The sequence below is a fragment of the Acromyrmex echinatior genome, chromosome 2 (assembly GCF_024713525.1).
Source record: "Acromyrmex echinatior isolate Ae372 chromosome 2, ASM2471352v2, whole genome shotgun sequence".
NCBI lineage: Eukaryota > Metazoa > Arthropoda > Insecta > Hymenoptera > Formicidae > Acromyrmex > Acromyrmex echinatior.
The window spans coordinates 6,404,532-6,427,760 of NC_141853.1; the positions used below are offsets into that span (position 1 = coordinate 6,404,532).

General features: G+C 34.1%; 1 protein-coding gene across 1 annotated transcript in view; it reads left to right on the forward strand.

Annotated features, from left to right (window-relative positions):
- The window catches only part of LOC105154354 (dystrophin, isoforms A/C/F/G/H), a 462,027-nt gene that overhangs the window by 357,419 nt on the left and 81,379 nt on the right, over window positions 1-23,229 (forward strand). The window lies entirely within an intron of this gene.

The following is a 23,229-nucleotide window of genomic DNA, read 5'->3' on the forward strand; positions in this document are numbered from 1 at the left end:
ATTGTATTTATATATTCATAAAAGATTTCTTTTATTACTTTCGATTACTTAAAAATTAAAAAATAAGTAAAAATTGTTTACGTAGTATATTTTAATATAAAAATATTGTTTGTAATTTAACTTTAATAAAACAGATTGATTTATTTTGAAAATAATACGAATTTACATATACGAATTTTATCGAAATTTAAATAAAATTACATATATATCATTATTATATATATTGTAGTTCTGTGCTTGCGTGTAATAACATTAGTTTCTACATGAAAGATATTTATTATGAAATATATTTTTATTTTTTTTTTCTTTTAGAAATTATCAGTATAAAATTAAAAATTGTACATAAAGATTAAGTATTTTGTAATATTGTGAACATGAATATATAAGGCGCACAGATTTTCATAACAGAGATATTTTTCCTCATAATATCACAAAAGACAGTTTTCGCGTGTAAAATGGCGTCGTAAATCAACACGTTGAAAAAGGCCAACTGGGAAAAGCGAACTGACCTTTTTGACAAAAGAATAACTTTGAAACGCACAACGCATTCAGCACAAAAGCTTGAAAATTCGTAATACGTCTACGATCTTTTGTGCTTCCATCTTTGAAAAAAGAAATAGAAATATATATATATATATATATATATATATATATATATATGCATTGCATAAACTTGCAAAATAGAGAACCGTGCCGTAATACTACAAAGTTTTGGCTTTTGACATGCGAACAATTTCGGACATTCTTCTGCAGGGTGGGTTAGCGTGGGCTGAATAGTGCATTAACTATGAGCTTTCGCATTCTCGGCGTACCATTCTGCTTTGATGGCGTTGCAGTTATGCGTCATAATAATGTATGATATGTGCAGAAAATAAAAATAATCGCTCGTTAAAAAGAGAGAGATTTGTAACGGAGGTGAGAATTTTTTTACGGTAGCAAATTAACTTCTTCGCTTGGTTAACGAGATTGTACATCTATGAAAAGAATCAACATATATATAGGAGTAATTTATATTATAGTGATTTTCACTCTTGTGCGTACTGTTGGAAATAATTTATATTCGAAGGCAAAATACGCGCAATTTGAGAGCTATTTTCATGTTTCGTGAATAAAATGAAATAAATTATTAAATAAAAAATAAGTATAAATAGAAACTTAACTCATCACTAAGTACGTTACTTCTGATATCTCCTCGCTTTCTTGAGAGACTTAATTTTTTAATAATCGAAAATATAGTACAGAATCTAAACCCCGTTTTTGTTCGCAAGTTTGTTCAGTTTGCACTGTTGGTTCATAGGAAATCCTCACAGGATTTTCCGGTGGAAACTTCGAGAATTCGTGATCCAATTTAGCCTCAAACGTAGCGTAAACTTCTCTTCGACTGTTCGACTATGCAACCGTGGACTGTTAGAAAGCGCATCGAACTTCCGCGGTAACCATATCCCAGCACATTGATCTGATAGCAAAACTATGTAGCTTAATATAATATGTTATTCTTACTGTTTTATATTACTTGTTTTATATTACTCAGCCAAATGGGACATTGTTGAGTATTAAAAAAAGGAAATTGTCGATAAAAGCGTTATTTTGTCGAATCTACAGAAAAATTACAATCGATGAAATCTTCTTTCTTCCAAAAGAACGAAAAATGTTCGCAAAGAAGCATTTATATCTATATAGATTTTAGACTTTGAAGCATATCGATATAGAACTGACAGACAAATCCTGCATAGATGTGCTCTGATAAAATTATGATTTCACATAAGGAAGGATGATAAAATATACTTTCTATGAAACGCTATTGAAATTTAATTTGAATTATGTTTTTTTTTTAAGAGCTGTAAAGTATATTTATTTATAATTTAAGAGATGATTATATGATTGAAAAATGCGTTTGTACTATATATAAATATTTAAATATTTGAATGTTTAACGCATTTAGTTAAATGATAAATTATTAAGTATTTAATTTATATCCAGAACATATTATTTTTAACGTTATTTCTATGGAGATTTTCATTTTCGTTATTTATTCTACGTTAATTATACATAGTTAATCAAACATTTCAAATATGTCCAATATATTACATGTCACTTTTATTTATTTTAATCATTATTATAAATTTGTCGTGTTATGCGTAATATCCAGACGAATAAATATACCATACACGTATTACACATTTATAGTGCAAAATCGTTCGATCATTAATAATGATCGTGTCATTGATTGGATAGTTTGGTCCTCATTCCGGAAAGTATAAATGGGTCACCTCACGCAAAGCTTGCTCAACATTATTGGCCATGCGACCAATCGATTAACGTTTTTGGAAACTTTCATGGCAAATCCATTTGCGGGGACTTTACCGTAGTCGGTCGTAATCGGATTCCCTGTAGAAACTTTATAGCATGTTAATTCTAGCCGTGAAACATCGACTCCGAGATCCGCCGTAAACTTTACGCAGACAACTATGCAACTGCGTTGTTGAAGGGTATCTGAATATTTCTGGAGAGAAAGTCCATGGTTTGATTATGTACGTCGGTAGGAGGAAAGTTTCATCGATTTGTCAATATAGAGCGCCTCGCAACTCATGAAACAATTTCGGCCAGTTACGCGAAATTTAGCCTATCCAATTTGATTTCTCCATCACAAAATCATTATTAAACTTCATGTCGCCTTAAAAATTATTTTACGACACTTTTAACATGATAAAAATAATCAATAACGTGTATTAGTTTTTTCTAATCCTCAGTTTTCATACAATTTTAATTAAAAAGCTTTAGTCTCCTACATTTTGAGAAAAAAAATATTTAAAAATATATAAAAATCGCAATTACAACTTTTCTATTTTTAAGAGGGATATTGCAACTTTTGATAGAAGAATTCGTTCACCTCTCTAGAATAGATTGCGCGAAAGAAAATATCGCGTGATCTCATAAAATTACAGTAAGAATTATAGAGCAACTTACTGTTTATATTAGATCTTTCAGCCCTTCAACTTTCTTTCATGATATATACACAAGCACAGATATCGAGAATAAATACAGATAAAGACGGGATTTCTTAAAGTAGATATCTTTATTTTGCTTAACATGAGATTTGATCAGAATTAAAATCATTATAGTCCACAAACTAAATATATGTAGCTTCATCGAATTTTACGATGCTTTTCTGAAACAAGAAATATTAATATAATAAGTTTTAATAATAATTTTTACATAAATAAGTTTTAATTTAATTGGTATAAGTTTATAAGTTTAAATTGTTAATTTATTGTATGTTTCAAAATCAAGATACTTTATTTTGCTCAAATTTTAATCATAAAATGTTAATTAACGTATATATCAGCGAGAAAAATATTCAAAATAGTTATCGCTAATTTCTGACGATCTCAGTAAATAATTAAGGAGCATTTTAAGGAGAATTTACTTTAATTTAATCAACGCAAAGTATTCCATTAATGGGAAAAATAAGTCTTGCGACAATATAAAGTCAGCATTGAGGTCAATTCCAATAAAAGACCGTGCAATCAGTCTCCATTAATTAGTCCGAATTGCGGCCAGAAGCTTGATTACCGAAGAGATATTCGTGCAGGATGCGAACTACGAGGGCGTCACGTATAGAAGGATAGAAGTTCGCTCGCCGACCATATTTATCGGTACCTCTCTCTATCAGCCTTCGTTCTCCGTCCGTCAATCTACCAGCTGATCTCTCTCATTTCCGCATGTTCTCTTTCCCTCTCCTTTTCCTTTCTCTCTCTCTCTCTCTCTCTCTCTCTTTCCTCTCTTTCCTTTCTTTCTTCCAAATCGTCCGCAGCAGCACTTTAGAGTAATTCCGCAATCAAGCCACAAATGCCAAAGTCGATAATTCGGCGGGAGATCGTTTTGGCACTAGACTCATTGGCGAATACTGTCAATGTTATTTCTGGGAAAATTTTTCAGATTAACTCAACTCTGGCAAGTGTGCATGACAATAGTTTCTCTTCCAAATGAAGATAAATCGCAGAAAAATTGTCGTCGTAAATGATAATTTTCTCAAACATTAGATGTATAATTCTTTGCATATAGCATATCATAATTGTAATTTTTCTTGTTACAAATTCTTAAATGGATTTGCAAATTTCGCGTTTTATTGAAAACATAACATTAATTTTCTAATTGTGGTATTTTCTAAAGCTGAAAGAAGTGAATAAAAAAATTTGTGAATTAGGAGTGAAAATGGAATACAAAATTTAAGCTATTGACAAATTTCAAGTAAATTATACGTAAATATCAGTTTAGAATTTTAACATTTTTTTTAACGTCTATATATATAATATTAAATGATTTTTTAAAAATTTGATACTTGAATGCTATACTTCACAATCTTCATTAAAAAAAATTAGTACGTTTATTTCGCTACGTTAAATTTATGATCTCGCAGAAGGGCTTTACGCTCAACAGGAATATGCTCTTTGCGAAAATGTCCTGCCAGAAATAAACATCTCAATGACTTATCAAAATGCACGTTAAGTGGACTTCGTGATCGATGTAGTCGTCTCGATCGCCACGCCCGACGTAGATTAACGAGGATAAAAAGCCATCCAACCGATCCTCTTTTCGCCATCGTTACATTCGCACGGATTATATTTTTTGTTTTCCGCAAGATACCGGAACCGACGGTAAAATCAATACTAAGGGGGAGGGAATAATTAGTTACCTCGGCACGCACGCTGCCAACAACGGCGACAGCATCCGGCGGTCGGATACGCGAACTTTTCGGACTTGTCCAACATCCGGCAGTGCTTCCCTGGCGCACACCAGTATCCGGACGACAAATAAAGGTTTACAAACTGCACGAGTGTTTGTAGACGATGCACCGCTGCCTGTCGCACATCGCGCGTCGCCCCGCAGCTCGAGTCGTGTAAACTTGTGTAACAATTGCTAGCGTGGTTCATCCCGAATGACCTATTGTTCGCGGCTAGCAAATAAAAGGGAAGAAAAAAATAGCGATTGCGAGCGCGCTTTATACAGCGAAAGTTTGCACAGATATGAATTTTGTGTTCAACCAAAAGTGCAACTGTATAGTGCACGTGAAATTATATAATCAGCGGTGCTGACGTACCGACAAATCTTCTTTATTGGTATAATAATTACGCTCGGAGAAATCTATCTCTTCCATTATTCGAACAAATTTCTATGCATTTCTACATGAATTTTATATTCTAAATTTAGATATGTACAGTATGTTTACATGTATGCAAGTGTCAAAATTGAATCACGCGCACGCCCGGTTTATTTATAACTGCGCGATGATAAATGGTTACCTAACCAATTAATTTTTTTTTTTCAATGTAGTAACGGAATTGCGAATTTATTTACTGACCAGCTGACGCGGGATTCAACAGTTCAATGAAAAACACGGGCAAAATGAAAAAGAATTCGAGTGGCTGCGAGGCATAAACGTGTCGTCCGCGCTCGATCGGAACAAATTAATATTCCATCGCGCATCGAAGCGTCGATGTATCGACGCACAAAATCCGAAAGGCAGACGACAGCGCACTCGCCGTATTTGCAAATGAAGTTGCGCTACGAAAACTAGATGCACAGACAGCACATTGGCGCGGCGATACGCACACAAAGTCTGGTCACCAAAGCAAGACGAAGTCTAAGACGTGGCCCAAAGCGACGCTTGTTAACGGAGAAACAGGAATCGGGAGGAATAATAATACTGTCTCGGTTGCAATATTACTAGCGCGTTTAAATCGACGCAACGGTGCGTTCACGCGCATATTCGTGCCATACACTAAGGCGAATGAAAGCGAAACGCCGACATAGCTTTTGTGCACAATTGAAGACAAATGAGTTAATTCTAAGCAATATCATAAAACTCGTAATTTGTTCCCAGGATTTGTAAGAACTTATGACTGGAGTTGTAATTCTATCCGTAATGAGCTTACTACATTAATTCTAAAGTATACATAATAAAAGGGTTGGAAAGTAACTAGTTACTTATAATTAAGTTACAGTTGTAATTACTTTTTTTCAGTAACTGTAACTTAACTTAGTTTCTTTTTTCTATCTGTAATTGTAATATATATTGTATCTTAACTTAGTTACATTTCTTCCAATAACTAGTAACTATTAGGTGTTGGAATTAATTCGTAGCGTTTTTAAATGAAAGAATGTTATTTATTTCACATGAGCATTAAAAAATACATTAATGAAAGTACTTCCCATCACTTGTAAAACGCTACGAATTAATTCCAACACCTAATAGTAATTTAACAGTTACTTTTATAGTTACTTTACATTTTAAACTTATTTGTCAATTTAATGTGATTGGTTAAAATCTGAATACTGATTAAGGATACGGTCTACTACAAATGCTTCGAAGTTTTTTGATAGGTTAGTAAATTGTAAACGTAAATTATTTTTTTCTTTGGTAACTGTAATGATATCGATGTTACTCATATTATTCTGTCATGATAACAGAAAAATAACTGAAAAGTAACTGAAAAGTTACTTTTTTAGTAACTATAATTGTAACGAGTTAATTTTTAGTCTCGATAACTTGGAATTGTAACTATAGTTACTTTTGAAAGAAAAAAAACTGTAACTGTAACTAGTTATTTCTACAAAGTAACTTTCCCAATCCTGCATATAATGAACTTCCTTTTCTCTTGACTACTTTGTTTTTATACATGAAAAGAATGATTTTGCTGAAATACTTATAAAAATTTGGCTAGATAAGAGAAAATAATTTTATTAGTCCATCAAAATATTTGTGTAGAAAATTCAAGCAATGCTGCAAAAAATTTTGATATTCTAACAATCAGCTTGAGCGTTCTATATAATTATTTTGATAGTCCAACAAAATATATTTTCAAATCTAGTTAAATTTTTAGATATTTTAGCATCGCTCTTTCCTCTCTTTTCCTCTAAAGTGAACAGTGAACTTTTTCTTTATTATTTATCTTTTATTTAGATTTTTTGTCACAGAATTTTTCCAACTTATTAACATTTCAATTTAATTATTAGTAAAAGAGCAGATTATTTTCTTTCCTTTATTTATCAGATTTATAATAATGTCGCATGTATTTAATACAAAAATATATATTCTTAAAGATAACATATATAAGATCTCGGATACGAAAATAATAGATATTTTTCATTTCAAACGTAGTGACGCACGAGATTCAGGCAGTGCGCTAAAATAACTTCTCATTTGATCAGTGACATTTCCATAAATAAGATTGACAGAACTTTATCTCAGGGGAATAATTTCAAGCTAGATTACGCGACCGAACACGCCGTGTGTCCGATTCGTCCCGTATCTCGCGAGCGCGGTGGACAAGCTGCAACTGCAAAAACAATGCCGCGACACCGACAACGCGAAACACGACGTTTGATCCATCGCTGGGCCGGAACTGACAGCCAGATAATCGCGGGGTCGTGATGAATCGCTTGGTAAGTCTTATCAGTTGGCCTCCGATGCGTGGCATCGGCTTCGCTAGCTCCCCGAACGAAACACGTCGCGGAGACTGTCACGTACAAGTTCGTTCAGCGCTGCTCGTCTGAACCTTTTTCTCTCTCGATTGCGGCAAATCGAAAGTTATTTTTACGTGACGTCCCACATAACGTGCAGTAACAGGCGACAACATGAAGACGGCAACGCTCGATATCGAAACGAACGATCGTAGCAGGAAATTTGTTGGAGTCGGTGGAAGAGAGAAATGATCAAATGCGAAGGAACAGAAAGAGAACGAGTGAGATAGAGGGAGAAAAGGGAGAGAGAATCGGTTTGCCGATATCCCACAAAACTCAAAGCGATGCCTTCGTGATCAGAACGCGAGAACATGGACGAAAAACGAATTCTACGTGAAGATGGAAAGTTCCTGGTTACAATAATGAAGGGATAACGCTTGTGATCGCGATCAATCGAAACGGCAATGGCGCTGAAAAGTTCGCTATAGCATTCTGTACCTTTGCTACTTTTGTTCCGCTGGAGATCGATGACTCGCTCCTACTGGAAATTCCATTATCCTGCTGGAGATCGATTATCACTGTTGAAATTATCAGATACTTTCTTGTAGTATTCTCTTAAAAAACGGTTATCAGATTTGAATCCTGCGATTTCTTTTTGAAATCAGAAAAAAATTAATGCGCGCTATTACCTAGGATAACTGATCCTATTAATGTGTCTTTTAGCCAATTTGCTTATTATTGAATTAATTATTAAATATTGTATAATAGCTTTAATTTTATCTGCTTGCAATCAATATCGGTTTTTCAACTACTTTGTCTTATAATATTTCTTTAATCTTTAAAAAAAAAAATCTTTAAAAAATGTTAATACTTTATAATGCTTTTGACAAAAATAGAAAAACATATACAATCTAGACATATATAGAAATATAGAATTAATTTCATTACTTAGAACAGTATAACTTGGAGCTCTGAGAGAAGAAATGATACGGTTTTAGGTGGATAGAAGACATACTCAAGAACTCGCAATAATTAATTAATTAATTGTTTAAATCGATTAATCTGCGCCTGCCATGCCTGCTGTAACTATTGTTATTCTCCAATTTGTTGATCTCAAAGCAACATGCGTGGAAACGCGCATAGCATTTCCAGCATTCAAAAGCATTTGCAAACCCGACACTCCGTCAAGGACATTAATAATGACGTCAACAAATCTGTCGCGCTGTCTGATATTTCCTTCCGGCATCCGGTCTTTGCCCGACTCCAACTTACTGATCTCGGTCGGTTTGCCAGAATATATTCCCAACACATACATTGCGGTACGAAGCAATAATGTGAGTTAAAGTATGATAATGTGCAGCTTTACGTTAATCTCAAGAAGGTTAATGGCGTTGATACCCGCTGATCCCTCCCAATAAATGAAATTCGAGCTTTATTTGATATCGCTATGCAAACAATCGAGGATCAATTTAACTGGAGAAACTGTTAAATGATCGCTCTCAGAGAATCCATTTATCACTCACGCACAAATATCTAATATTTGTACTCCTTTAAATATCTCTTTCATTTTTGACAAATATTTTGTGACAAGTAAAAATTTGTAAAAAAAAAAGTATTTCATGCGCTTATATCTATAAAAATGGATTTTAAATTCTCTCACAGTGTAAAAATAATTTTTATTTGTCACCGCTCGTTTCTAAGCTGCAATTTATATTCGTTACATTTTATTCTATCGATCCGATAATACACAACCATGCGCATTTATCAGTCGTTATCTCCGTAATATCGTGGAGTATGAAAATATCTTTTTTTTTTTTATTCATTACTGCCTGTTGGAGTTGGGAATGTTTAAGTATTACGAATGTATTCGCGGTATTACGAGGGTCGAGAGGGTTAACGAGAGTCCCTATGTTAAAGCGCTTACATTTGGTTTATGTGGAGCGGTAGAAAGCGCGCGCGGGTTCTGTTGGTACGTAATTCGGGACCTCCCCTTATTGCCGGGCATTACGTCCTTTGCGCCAGATGCGACCCAGCGTTTACTTAGCCATTCTGAATTCCGCGTGTGTGTTCACGGGACGAGCGAATTCGTATGAGTACTGGATTTTATTCGTTTATGAGCGCAATTGATCGAACGTAGGATTTTCCTCGTTAATCTCGATTTAAAGACCCGAGCGGGGGGGCAGGGGAGGGGGTACATTCGAGCAGCATCGAACCTATTTTACGGATGGCGAAAATAGTGTTTTACTCGCGGAAATGTTAGTATACTTGTTATCGCCGAAAAGCTTTTTTGGCCGTTCGATTATTTCGAAAAATCGACGATAACTGAATAGCACATTTGCACACGTATATGCATCATCCATTCGAGATTGTTTCGTTCAAAGTTTCGTTACTTTTGAAATATCCTAATTCCTAACTCGCTCTGTCTCCATTTCTTGCACGTTAATGCCTGTGATGATGGATTATTTTTATTATTACGTTCTTATTACTGATTTATGTTTGGAAATCTTAGGTCTTTAAGGTTATTTCAATTTTTTTTTATATATTCAATTTTTTTACCCATTTATTAACACAACAAACGTTAAAATTTAACAAAAATCTATAAATTATAGTTTTTCATTATATAGTGAAAAAAAAGATTAAAAAATCTATGTTAAAAAATATCTATGAAAATAGTCGTGTGTGAATTTATCTAAAAGTTGTATTCTGTAATACTGTGTAATTAAAATTAATATTATAGAGCAAATTAAACGGCCACAAGGAAAGAAACGATTAAAAAATCTCTTTATATCTCTATAAAAAAAAGTATTTTCATAAATTTTTATTTGTATTTTTGAATTTTTTAAATGTATCTCTGGTGATGTGCCATCATCCCATTTAATCGTCCGTATTTTTCTATTTTCCTCTATTGCAGATCTATTTGTCGCCCGATCGCTAATTTTTTACTTCCTCCTATATATGCGGGCGCTTGATTCAAATGTGTAACGTTCTCATAAATGTACGGCACATAGGTATCCGTTAAATCACATTTTCACCTTTTCCGCTCTCATCCCCGTCAATGTCCGGGTCCCACCAAAGGAAATTGACCGGAAGCGTGCGCGTAACCGCCGGTATCGTCAGCTATCGTCGCGGATACAAATCGCGGATGATTCCACGGGAAAACGGATTCCAATGGACAGCAGGGATCGATGGACGATCCGCCGGATCTTTGTGTGTCCATTGCTTAAGAACGAGATGAAGCCGGTGAAAAAAGGAAGGAGTTTCATGTTCATCGAACGTGAATGAGCGCGTCTTCCGGTGACCTGACGACTTGACCCGTTCAGAAATTTTAATTTCCGGTTGGTTGGAGACTCTCTGAGGAGATCCTTCTCTAAGGATGCATCGGAACGCAGCATCAAACCCGCATATCAATCGTATCGTGGGCAACCAAGGTTGACGACGTTGTGACCATGACTTAGGAAGAAGATGACTTATGTTCGCTTGTACCGGTGAGGAAATGACGAGAAGAAGGATGACAAAAGGAAGAGCTTTCCGTCCAGTCGCACGGCTACTCAAAGCGAAATCCGTGAAATGAGATTCTCGATGGAACAAAGAGGGTCTCCACGTGCCACAGAAAGTGCGCCGACGTTTGAATTATTATGATAAGATTATTTTCTGAAATAAAAATGTGTGTTTGATCTATGCAGAGAATTAATTTACGATTGTATTATTTTTATTCTGTTCTGCCGTTTATGTAGAAAATTATAATTAAAAATTACAATCAATTTTTATACGATTCGAACCAGAAACATAATTAACCCAGGATTAGTTACTTCATTTTTTTATGTAAACAATCACTTAGAGTGTTTTAACTCTTATTAAAATCACTATCATTAATAGTATATTGTATATTATTGATTGTTTTCCAATTATTCGCATTTGAAAAAAAACATTACATGGATATAAATTAATCTTTTTTGAAGGAAGAATAAGTACAGAAACACCAAACATTAAACGGAATAAACACGTTAGATAGCTTAGTATACTTAAAAAAGATTTTAATATTTTTTATTGTCGATTTTGGATAGAATTGTATATTTAAAAGTTTGTAAAGAATAGTTACTAAAAAAAGAAAGGAAATATGTCTAAAAAAGAAGAAAATAGTATCCATTTTACAACAATTCATATTTTCTCATTGCTAGGGTATAAACACATTTCAGATGGAACTATATTTCCATTAAATATAAACGAAGTAATTTTATGAACGTTATGCCAGTTGAAAGGTATACTTTACAGACGTGCGACCTCAACTGCTTGGATCAAATTGTGCATGAGTTCAATAGAGATTTGAGGGATTTGATGTAATAAACAGAACAAAGTTGCAGCAATGTATAGTTAGTTCGCATTCTCGTTTGTATCGACCAAACTTAGTCAATATCGTTCACCTTTGAACTCCTAACTAAATACCATTACACTTTACGAATAACTGTGACTGGTTCTGTGAAGCTAGTTCGCCATGCATTAACGTCAGATGTATTGATCATACATATATGATCAGAAATCGCTATCAATACGTTATCGCGATTCTGATACCGATGAAAAAAAAATAGTTCAAAATCTCTCCAACGTATCCTGGGAATTCGATCTAAATCTAGGCATTGCCCTCTCTTCGGTATTTGCATTCTCATTAGGAAATACCATAAACGGTTCTCTGATTTGCCGTCATCATCGCTGTGCAAACTCGAAGTGGATTAACCATATGTCTCTCTCAGTCACTTTGTAATCGATATCTATTCGATGTGTACAATTAAAAAACGCTCTTTAAAGTGCAATATTAATCCAGACATTTGCACGTTTATAAGGCTTCAGCAAGTTTATTACAAGTGAAAAAACCTCGTACTAATTATATGGAAAATTGGATCCCGATGAAATGAGTTAGTTTATAATGTAGTTTATAATGACGAACAAAAGATAACAGACATAAAGCTCAGTGATGGATAATTTTTGAGCTATAATGTATCAAAGCTTTGTGAGCATATTTGCACTTTTAATATACTCTAATTCAAAAACCATTCATTATTGAGCTTTGTGTCTATAATATCCTTTATTCACCATTATAAGCTACATTATATTATTATGTAATATATATAATGATTATATAATAATTATATGTGAAAATTACCTCATTTTATCAGGACTCAATTTTTCTTATAAATAGTGCAGGATTTTTTTATTCTTATTACAGATTAACACAAAGTCTAGAAAGAATAAATGGATTGCTTTTCGATTAACGTATTTAAAAAAATTTCTTTAGCTCGCATCTACGTGTTGTTGTTCAGTAAAATATTGAAAGTAATTTTTTTCTTATATATGGTAGGAAATAAAATGTAGATATAACATATTATTTGTACTCTTAATTCTACTTTATTTTTAAAATATACACCTTTGTATACATAATCTTTCCTATCGTAACATTTTTATAAGCAACTGAAATTTATAAAGCTATCAATATCGAAACGTATGATATACAACTATATTTTCCTTTTATATTTTACAACGCATCATCCGAAATGGTTACCGCTTAACCGCATATGCCTACACTAAAATCATCGCATATCATTCAGATATAATCTTGCGGCGCGGTTATGCGAATGTGAAAAACATCAGCAAAAATATTTTCGCCCGGCTGCGATATGAAATGCACGGAAGTTGCAACTCGAACACAGATCGCGACAAAATATGCGTTATTATTATTTGCGCAAACGCTCGCAACACTCATTGCGAATCCGTTTTACGAGAGGAAGTTTATATTACTCTCTCGAACGACAACTGGCGTATCAAATTGCGCAATGGATATCCAGCAAGATCTGATTAACTTACATACACTAGTTTTGCGCATGACAATCCGCATTTTATACAGTAAACTTATATTATCGATAAACTATGTTTGCTCGTTGCTGTTTTGTTCAGAAACCTTAAATAATCGCTTGCAGTTAAACATGACTCAATCAATATCGTTTCCTTTCTTTCTGATTGTTAACTCCAATAGGTTATCTCGGTCAAGCCTAGATTAATCCGCTCGAGAAACCTTTGATCTTCGGAATAATCGAAAGGATCGTTCACTAAAATATTGAAAAATATGCGGAACGTTACAAGGGTTACGTTTGCAATCTCATACATAATGGATTTACATGTGAAGTAATACATGGCACCAACGCAAACAACTGTAAAACACATAAACTCACACGTAAACCAGAAGCTTATCGGAATTGCTATCAAACGGAGCTCATAACTTACTGAACACACGTAGTAGCTGATTCTAACGGAACTACAATCCGGTAGGAGTGGATTTGGCGTTCTGCGGTAGATCGAAACTAGTTTGAGATTACCTTTTCCGAATAATACCAATTGGCACATCGCACCTGTCACATTTATTTTTGTTACAAACAAAATTTCTCTTCCATAAACATAAAATAGTGTTCTCACGATTAAAGCATACTTTATTAAAGCATACTCATGAACTGTCAACAAAGATTTTGTACATCACTCTTGAAAAGAAATCTTATCAAAGCTTCTCAATTTCTAATCTTCATAATTTCTGATATTTACAAATAATATCTTTGTCTATTATTCCAAGAATGAAATAGATACTTTAAAGTAGTTTAAAACACCATAAGAAAGTATATTTAGAATTTAACTTTCGCATTATGAATCATATTTCTCTTATCTACTAATGGCGTACAGTCGTGTATTTGTCCATTTCGAATCTTTATTATCTCCATTTTTAGTATCAGGTCGCACTATTCAATTGTCCGTAACGGACGGAGTTGCACCTCGAAAACTGCGACACGGACAGATCCGCTAGCGGCGCGACGCTAATGGCGGCGTTGTTGATGTTGTTTATTGTAGAAGTTTGGACTGGTTTTGTGTAGCGAGTCGACCTCGCTCAGATTGGGATTGTACCGGTAAATTGTTCCCCAGAGTTGAATTATAACGCTCCGCCCGTTTGCGGCAATTCCATTTGCCCGCTTTATTACGTTAACCGGCGACGGCGACGACGACGACGACGATGACGACGACAACGACGACGACGACGACAACGACAAGGACGATGATGGCGACGAGTCAATGCCGTTGACGAGTCTTCGTGGGAAACATCAAGCATGAACCACCGGCACATTAGATCAAAGAACTTCATTGAGTGGAGATTCACGTCTAATTGTAATGTGATTATCGAGTCGATATACTGCAAATATATCAGATATATCGTAGAAGAACGGTGATCTATGAGCGCGATGAACTTTTACAGATCTCAGTCGGAATTAATCTCGTCGGAACTCGTGGTGGTCCAGATGTTTATCGGCACGTAAAGAGAAGATAAGATCGAAACTCGGTACAGCTCGTTTCACAAGGGTATCATGTCGCTGATAACGAACACGCTCTGCGAAATGGTTCAATTTCAGTTTTACGACCGTGTCATTAAGTGACGAGATTTTCCAGGTTAAAAAACGAGGTGGAACACGTAAGAAAGACTGGTAGTCGTTGTACTCGCGCTTTGAGTTAGCCGATTCATAATACTCTAGTAAATTAAGTGGAATATAATTAATTTGTTGGCTACAACTCGTATATTTTCGAGCCAAACGTATTAATTTAATTAGCAGTTTGACAATGAAGAGATAAATTTTGTTCAATGATGAATGACACCTACTCATTAATAGATTGTTAATATTCATCAATATATCCAATATGCAATCGCATTTGCAATAACTTACTAATAAACGACTAACTTACATTATGACATACTTTAATATTTCTGGAGCGAAAAAAAAATTTATTATGCAAAGTACCATATTACTGCGCAAACAGTTTGACAGTTCTCCACTATCTCAATAATAATTTCGTCTAGACGTGAAGTCTATTTATAACGGCAGCTAATTTATTGCAACCACGTTGCGGATTGCGATCGCGCGATGTTATCACGAGATCGATGGCCGCAATGAATTTTGATAGTTCCCTGTGGATTCGCATTGACTATCAAAATTTAATACATTTCTCATTTGCCAGAATAAAACAGTAAAAGGATGCTGAGCAAACAAAAGTTTTCGCCATATATTTTCAACCGAAGTCTCTATAATTGATTACCGACGCGTTAACAACATATATCAATATTAAAACTGTCCGAGGTAAACGAGAATTATTTACACTTATGCGATAACTAATTCTATATGAATAAATCTATTAAACAGAAAATCTATTTAACAGCATTAATCAGTTCTGCAGATATAATGAGTTTTAATGACATATGATATTTCCGCGTATATTTTGATCGTGTCGAATACAAGGATATGAATAATTATATACAAATTTAATTTTTTAATGATTTGTATAATATTCTATACATATAGTTTTTTGCACCGCAATATTATCGTATTTGTTACAAATTTTAACAAAATAACAATTTTTTCTAGGAGATGTACGAATAATAGTTGTTAACAATTTACACATTTTGTACGCTGCATTATTTTTAATTTATTCTTAATCTTAACTCTCTTAAAAAATGATTATTATATTTTGATATAAACATCTGGTATAATATATTTTATTTTTGCTGTGGTAGAATTTTTATTTAAAAAATGATCAAATAACAGCTAATTGTTTTTAAATGACTAACAATAACATTTGTTGAGATACAATTTACAATGGAGAAACTGTGACATTTTATTGAATTAAATTAAACTAGGAAACTAAAATATTTTTGTGCAAGAAATTTATGCAATTCCATGGAAAACAATCTGACAATATGTCTTGATCGAGCTGCAGGAGTTTCTCACAAATTTGAATAGCAGATTTAACATTGTGAAACGATACATCTTTTTATCAAATGGATTGTCATATATGAAGTGTGTATTGTTTTATATTCATAAATTCATCCCTCTAGACGTTTTGCAGAGACTCAGTCTCGTGTCGCATAAATGCAGGATATAGTTGAAATCGCATTGTAGGTTTCTGTGAAGACTATCAGTATTCATGAAATTCTTTCAATGAATTTCAATGATTCGGTAGTAAGATACACAGTCTCGAATATAGGACATTTTCTATGTTTAAAAACTTTTCAACGTTTTAACTTAAAATTTGTGTAAAACTTTTGTAAAACTTATGTTTGAAAAAAGTTTCGTTATTTATACAAAGACAAATTCTTGCAGATATGATTAAATATTCAATTCGTGGACAATGTTGAAATTTGTCAAACAAATGTAAGAACTGTTGTAAATCGCAAGAGATGACAATTTTCAAAGATTCCACATTTGTTCTGAGTTTTGTTTCAAATCTCCTTTCAAATACGAACGATTCCTTTTCTGAATTTACGCTGAATCGTTTCCGTTATTTGCCAGATAATCCATGTTTCGAGAAAAATCCGACATAAAGCTCGAAACACGTAATGACTTCCGCTTGTTTTCGTAGATGTCTTCTAAACGTTGTCTTCGACAACGAAGATAAATTAAAGGGTGCGTCTCGGAATTTCAATGTCGTCGTTAAGAATTGTTTTGTAACTCGATTTATCCCAAATCCCTGATCTATCGATGTTACGGTTGCAGTTTTATCAACTTACATGTACTTTGTGTGCCCATCTCGTCGTTTTAATTATACTTAATCTCCGACCGTGTATGCTAAATCTGGTGATCTCGCGTAATCAGAGGCTCTGCCGGTTTGCGTTTTGCATTTCGCCACGCTTCGCAATTCAATTCCGTACATGTCTTATTCTATATACCTCGGTGTATGTTTTTTTATTACTTTTCCTTGTAAATGACGACGAGCTCGAATAACACCGCTCTCGCATTCGCATAATCAGATTTTCCACGAACTTTATGCGATACCGTTGTGCACGTCTCTTAATTGCTCAGCAAACGAAAAAAGGCAGCACCGTTGTATCTCTGCTGTAATATTGATTTCCTATTTTTATAGAATTTCGTTATCATAACGGTTTTTTGCGAGAGCATATTGTTACGGGAAAGGGAGAAAAGGGTTTCATTAAAAGTACTTTATATTTTCTATGTTTAAAATATTTTACATTGCGTTATATGTAAAATTGTATATTAAAATAGAATAATGTTTTTACGTAAATTAAAATAGATATTTTCTCGAGTCACAGTATTCTATAAGTCTATTTATTTATTTTCTCCCTTCACGAAAGGAGAGAAACATTTTTCCCCTCCACTTTTCTTCAAATATGACTTTTACTTGACAAACAATCGTCTCCATCACGAGTAACTTTAACAATAAAATCATAGTACCGGTTATGTTATTCATGTTTTATTTATTTAAGGCTACGTCGGACTTTATCGAGTAGGTGCGAGATACGTGACGTTTCTTCGGCAGATTTTTATAGCCGCCCAGGAAATTTCCTGGTGATTTATTTTACATCAGCCTGGCACGTCGTAAAGATCGCTCGCTCGCAGGGCAACTTGGTTCGTTCGCCAAGGCGACAGTGTAGCACCACTTACTGAACATTTCAATTGAAATGCGATCGCACGAACGAGAAGTATATCTTTCCGTTAGTGGAGGCTCTCCTGTTTCTGGCAGCCGGACGACGAGCGAAAATAGATGTTCCGCCAAATTCTCTTTCGTGACCGTAAGATTCCATTACTGACATAGGTCTAATGCACGTCCTATTAATCACACGGACCTCGTTTTTTCTCAATTACATGACGATAAATTACCGTTATGCATATATGAGCCATGATTAATTAAAATTTATAATTTCCAGACAATATTATGAATCTTAACGAGCATACCGTGAGAAGGATTCAACGTGTTTCATATTATGAGAAATATTACAGAAAAATTATTTTATCGCCTTCATTAATCTTTATTATTAATCCTTGATTATCTAATTCCATTTTGTATCGCAATTCTTCTACCTACTGCTGCTTTATTTTTTTTTCTCAAGTTATATTAATCCTATAAATCCGAATACAAGAATACAATTTTTCGAGGAAAATGTAAGTATATTCAAGTTGTCTCGCAGATCAATCCTTTTCTCTCATAGCGTGGAATATCATATTATGAGAAATATTGTAGAAAAATTATTTTATCGCCTTTCTTAATCTTCATTATTAATCCTTGATTATCTAATTCCATTTTATATCGTATTTCTTCTACCTATTGCTGCTTTATTTTTTTTTCTCAAGTTATATTAATCCTATAAATCCGAATACAAGAATACAATTTTTCGAGGAAAATGTAAGCATATTCAAGTTGTCTCGCAGATCAATCCTTTTCTCTCATAGCGTGGAATAAATTTTTCGAGCGAGCATCAGTCGCCGCCATATAGCGGCTACGTGGAGCGAGAAAAGTTTATTCCCACGATTCGTCGGAGCAATGAGGACGATTTCTTCCGGTAACTCCGTACCGCCATCCATCGCGCAAAATATCCTCGCGCCCTTATCTCCCTGGGAGAAGGTGGGTGCAATATCGTGACGTGTTGTAGCCCTGTATACATACGCGTACGTGCGCCTGTATGCGCGCTCAAATCGCAAAAGTACGCGAAATTCCGCGCGGCTCTCATCGACGTTACAATAACCGCGATATATCCAGACGCGAGGCTGTTTCTTTGCGATACGAGAACGACGACGATGACGACGACGACGACGATATGGAACATTCGGAGAGGGAGGGGGGGGGAGGGAATAAGACGATGGGAATTGTTGAATGTGACCTAGTAAGTGGGTGCCGCCACCGGTGGTGGTGCAACAATGGCGAAATATAAATCTAAATCCCAACCGCCATCCTTCCTGCCCTCCTTTCGCCCACCAGCCTCCTTTATCTTCCTCTTTCGTCTATTTCGCGACCTCCGGCACCGGCGACGGTGCTTCGTTGTCCTGGCGGCCGGCGCTCTTTATCCGAGAATTTCTCTTGCGGCATTCAGTTCCTGGCCTTCTTCGCGCTTCCTATCTCTTTATGCTGCTCTCGTCTCTCGGGTCTCTGTCTTCCGCTTTAATTCGCCTTACGCTTCTTTATTCTCAGGCCACTTTGGATTCCATCCGCGCACGAGTCGTTCCGACAAGATAATGGGCGACGAGTTAAACAAGAAATGAAATAAAAAGAAATTCAGCTTAGCGAGCGTTACTTATTTTTATTATTTTTGTTTTTCGTTCCTGCAGACGCATTCTACATTTTTCTATATTTACACTTTTATATTTCATATTTGATCTTTATATTACTGTATAAAAAGGAATTCCGGAATTTATAGGAATTTTTTTTTATTCTTCGTTAGGTTCTTTATAAATTATCTTTATATTGTGCTGCAACTTTTTATTGAATTGTTGAAGAAATAACACGCATAGTAAATTGAAATTCTTGAAAGTTTTTAAAATAAGAATTAGAGAGAGAGAGAGAGAGTTATCATTAGGAAATTAAAGTTAAATCGTATATCAATCCGATAACGTCAAGTCTTTTTTACACTATATAATAAAAGAGCCAAGAATTAAACTGCTTACTTCACAAATTTTTAATACCGTGACAAGATAAGAGCTTGTCTGTTATTTCTTTTGCTATGTTCTGCAGATGTTATGTCACGTTATGTTATGTCATATAGATATGACCTGTACGTGCATGGACCTGCGAGACCATTATCTCGTATATCTGCGAGATCATCTCCTCGGACTAATTCTTTTCTTCCGACTTATCCTGCTTATCTGTCCCGTCCCTTGCCTTGCTCTAACATCTTTTGCTTCCGTTTCTTTCTCCCAGCGGTGCCTGTCACGAGTCCTCATTCTTCTTGAGGACGTCTCTTTTGTATCCAGTCTCTCGCGTTCCCACGTCTTCCAGTGATTTCCCACTGGTCTTTCGTTTTGTTTTACGTTTCCGGTGCTTCCGTCCAGTAGTATTTACTTACTATTAACAAAACAGGCGTGTTATGCACGTCCTTCAATATTTATTCTACATTCGTGTTTGTCGATTTTATCTATCTGTTGCATTCCACGCGTGTTTATGTTTATAAATAATTTTCTACCTCAAATATCGCTATATACAATATAGCTTCTTCCTCTTTTTCTTTCTTAAGACATCTATGATCAGACCTTTTTTTTTTAACGCTCTTGAGCTTTTTTTTAATCTAAAATTACTCTGTCGTTTAATCCGGTTGCCTCTTTGTCTTAACCAACTTTATTCTGACAAAGCATTCTTAATCGCACTTATCAAGGATCACTCTCTATTCATTCGCATTTCTTGATCTCGTCGTTTTCAAGCTTCTATTTTTTATTATTTCTTTTCACTCGAATCTCTTCTTATTATCCTCATTATCGTCTTCTTTCGAGATCCGTTTGTATACGAGCGCTTTATAATGTCATCGTTCGCGCTGCTTTTTTCGTATTTTTCCTATTTTTCCTATTTGTCTGAGATCGTTTTCCTTCTTGTCCACGATTGGCTTTACCACCGGCCTTTCTTTTTCCCAGTCGCTTTCCATCGGCGGCGCACGATTTATTTGCCGCGTCGCGCGTCGTCGTTCGAAATGCTCGTCCATTTTAATTTTCTCAGGGCTCTTTTGCTTTCCATATTTACTCGTTTTACTCGAATTACATTTTATCTGCAGTATACATTCCATCTCTCTTTTCACGTTTCTTAAAATTTCTGTTCTTCAATTTACATTTTTCTGAATTGTTATCTTTTTTTATCATTCTGTCATATTGAGACGCGTTACATTTCGCGTTATTTTTTCCAATCTAATCTTGATCTACTTATCTTAAGTATCTATCTTATTTTCCCTTTTCTATCTGTACTTCGCGTCGCCGTTTCGTTTCTCTTTTTTCACTCATCGCCCGATGTTTCACTTGGCATCAGCAACATCAAGACTTTACATTTACTCTCCTTTCATCCACTCCATGCGCGCCGCTTTGCTTTACAATCCTTTTTTCTCATTCTCCTTTCCTGTCGACGACTTTACCTGTCTGTCCCTAACAAATATGTACTCTCTTTTACAACGAGTCGAACATTTTATGCGTTTTTTTCGCTGCTTATGCTGTGTGGTGAATATCTATCAGTGCGTCGCGTCGAGAGGATGTAATCCATCCTTTGGACGTGTAAGAATGTTTTATAAACCTTTTTAATGTAAAACATTTTGATGTAAAATATTTCGATATTCTCATTATAGATTATATTTATATTTTGAATATAAACAACTATATTATTGGAATATAATGTTTATAGCTTATAAGGTAAGGTAGAACAATTTCGAATAATTTGGAATGAAATAAAATAATCTAGTTTTCGAGGTTTAAATTTGATAACTGTGATAGGTACTGTCTCTGTGAGGATATTGGAGGGTACCAAGCAGGAAAAAAAAACTTAAACTTCGAAAGGCGGATTTTATTTTGTTTCTCTCTTCCATACCATTTCGTAATTGTACCATCTTATTTAAGTCATAAAATTATGTGTATAATTTTAGAGCTGTTTTTAATTAAAAGTTAACATATAATTACTTCTATCTTCTCAATGCAAGTTTACACTGAAAAAAATTTTATGAATTTTAATAAATATTTATTAAGTGTCTTTTATTGCAAATGTCTCATTAGTAGGTACTATCTAAACAAATATTTATTAAAATTTCGTAAATTTTTTTAATGTATATAATTTTATGTTATTTTATTATTTTCAACCAATTCTAAAATTCGATGTATCGACGTTTGCTATACATTTAACAGAAAAGCTCTTTTAACCAGTTGAGACTTTATTTCCGAATGTCGAGACCAGAGAACAGCATTTATTTTCATCATTTGTAAAGCTGAAAAATGATAAAATTTGAGTAAAAATTTCTGAGTATTTATTAAAAATATAAATATAAAAGTATAAATGTGGCTTAAAAAATAAACTTTTTAAATTGACAAGAATGTGACATTGTAACATTCCGGAAATATTACACGGAAAGAACGATTTTGCTAAAAAGTATTTAAAAAATTTATCTATATTTAAATTTTTAGATACTTCTGCAAAATCGTTCTTTCCATGTAAGTATAACGCTCACATTTTTATGTTCTTTCAGTTTTTTAATACTTTGGATCCGAAAGATTTTTTTTAGTTTGGTTCCAGTTATGATTTAATCGAATAAGTTTTTACTGGTTTCAGTTTTTTTATTTGTAAGGAAAATTGAAGCCGTAAAAATTACGGTTTCTTAACAATTTTCTCCAGTTATAGTTACTCATGTGATAGAAGAGGAGTTTAAAATTTCAAATTATTTTTTTTTTCTATATTTATTCCATTAAATTGTATATGTATGTAAAGAGAGAAATAAATTTAAAAATATATTATTTATTTAATACAATGTTTTATATATGTACACATGTGCAAAGATTTTAATCACACTTGTGATAATATGAGCGAGCGAACAAGAAAAATAAAATGGAGGGAAAGACAGAGAGAGGAGAGAGAAAGAGAGTGTTCATCCGTTCAATTAGTTTCTCACATATCTATGCGCTGATTGCATTTATAAAACTCAAAAAATGTATTTTTCTTCTTTCGATGTGAAAGGAGAAAGATAAACTCTAAACTAATGCAATTAGCTCAGCTATAAGGAACAGATCTATGTTAAATTAAGAATTGGAAAAAGATCCGAAAAAAATCATAAACCGAAAATAATTTTATTAGTTCGGTTACAATTTCGGTATTATAAATTTTATAAAAGGTGGTTTTTTTGGTTCACCGAAAAAAAGGATTACGAAACAATTTTCGGTTTCAATTCAAACGATTTGGTCTCTGCTTCGAATAAACTTTATTAATTTAATTGAATGCTATTTC